This window comes from Rhinopithecus bieti, unplaced genomic scaffold (genome assembly GCF_001698545.2).
Source record: "Rhinopithecus bieti isolate Rb0 unplaced genomic scaffold, ASM169854v2 scaffold_63, whole genome shotgun sequence".
Taxonomy (NCBI): Eukaryota; Metazoa; Chordata; class Mammalia; order Primates; family Cercopithecidae; genus Rhinopithecus; species Rhinopithecus bieti.
In genome coordinates this window covers 794,204-796,478 of record NW_016802972.1, presented here as the reverse complement: position 1 = coordinate 796,478, position 2,275 = coordinate 794,204, and positions in this window count along the sequence as shown.

Here is a 2,275-nt window from a genome sequence, read left to right as displayed (position 1 = left end):
ACCAAAAAAAAAAAAAAAAATTAGCTGGGCATGGTGACACACACCTATAGTCTCAGCTACTCTGGAAGCTAAGGTGGGAGGATCACTTGAGCCCAAGAGTTCAAGACTGCAGTGAGATGTGATTGTGCCACTATACTCCAGCCTGAGCAACAGAGCAAGATCCTGTTTAAACAAAACAAGACTTTCCTTCTTTATCATAAAAGTGCGCAGTATAGAGTAGGTTCATTCATTCATTCATTCATTCAATAAGTAAATACTTATGGAGCATTTACTCTGGGCTCTTGTAACCACTGTAGTTGTGAACAAAACAGATAAAAATTTAAAAAACAAAAATTCCTGCCCTTCCTAGAAATTAAATTCTGGTTAAGGAAGACAGATAACAAAGAAAATAATGAGAAAAATAAAGTAGGGTCAGGGAAGATGTTGGAATTTTGGATAGGTTGGCCAGCAGAGACTTCTCTGAGAAAGTGGACTTTTTAAAATTTTATTTTATTTTATTTTTTGAGATGGAGTCTCATTCTGTCACTCAGGCTGGAGTGTAGTGGCATGATCTTGGCTCACTGCAACCTCTGCCTCCCGGGTTCAAACGATCCTCCTGCCTCTCAGCATCCTGAGTAACTGAGATTGAAGGCACGCACCACCATGCCCGGCTAATTTTTGTATTTTTAGTAGAGACGAGGTTTCACAATGTTGACCAGGCTGGCCTCACACTCCTGACCTCAGGTGATCCACCCACCTCGGCTTCCTAAAGTTCGGGGATTACAAGGGCCGGGTGCAGTGGCTCACGCCTGTAATCCCATCACTTTGGGAGGCCGAGGAGGGTGGATCACAAGGTCAGGAGTTCGAGACCAGCCTAGCCGACATGGTCTCTACTAAAAATAGAAAAAATAGCTGGGTGTGGAGGCATATATCTGTAATCCCAGCTACTCAGGAGGCTGAGACAGGAGAATAGCTTGAACCCGGGAGGTGGAGGTTGCAGTGAGCCAAGATCGCGCCATTGCATGCTCCAGCCTGGACGATAGGGCAAGACTCTGTCTCAAAAAAAAAAAAAGTTCTGGGATTATAGATGTAAGCCACCACGCCCAGCCTTATTTTATTTTTTTAAGACAGTCTCACTTTGCGCCCAGGCTGGGATGCAGTGGCATGATCTCAGCTCATTACAACCTCTGTGTCCCGAGTTCAAGTGATTCTCCTGCCTCAGCCTTCCAAGTAGCTGGGATTGCAGTCATGTGCCACCACACATGTATTGTTTTTTTTTTTTTTTTTTGTATTTTTAGTAGAGATGAGGTTTCAACATGTTGGTCAGGCCAGTCTCGAACTTCTGACCTCAGGTGATCCACCTGCCTCGGCCTCCCAAAGTGCTGAGATTACAGGTGTGAGCCACTGAGCCCGGTTGAAGGTGGACTTTTAATAAAGTCATAAAGAAAGTAGATGTTTAGGCCAGGCGCAGTGGCTCATGCCTGTAATCCCAGGACTTTGGGAGGCCAAGGCAGGTGGATTGCTTGAGCTCAGGAGTTTGAGATCAGCCTGGGCAACACAGTGAGACCCCTACCTCTACTAAAAATACAAAAAAATAGCCAGGCACGGGGGTGTGCTCTTGTGGTCCCAGCTACTTGGAAGGCTAAGGTGTGAGGATTGCTTAACCCCAGGAGGCAGAGGTTGCAGTGAGCTGAGATTGTGCCATGGCACTCCAACCTGGGTGACACAGCGAGACCCTGTCTCAAAAACAAAGCAAGAAAAAGGAAGTAGATGTTTAATTCACAGCTTTGTAAACAAACTATTAAAATGATGCTCCTGGCCGGGTGCGGTGGCTTACACCTGTAATCCCAGCCCTTTGGGAGGCCAAAGCAGGCAGATCATGAGTTCAGGAGATGGAGACCATCCTGGCTAACAGGGTGAAACCGTTCTCTACTAGAAATACAAAAAATTAGCTGGGTGTGGTGGCACTCACCTGTAGTCCCAGCTACTTGGGAGGCCGAGGCAGGAGAATAGCTTGAACCCGGGAGGCAGAGGTTGCAGTGAGCCGAGATCGTGCCACTGCACTCCAGCCTGAGCAACAGAGTGAGACTCCGTCTCAAATACATACATACATACATACATACATACATACATACATAAAATTATGCTCCCTCCAAAATCACTTCCAGAAGGAAGACAGCCATGAAAAAAGCTACTCAAACACTTGAAGTCCAGAAGGGAAAAATATCACAAAATATTAAGGAACCTTTTCCTTTTCTTTTTTTTTTTTTTTTTTTTTTTTTTTTTTTTTTTTTTT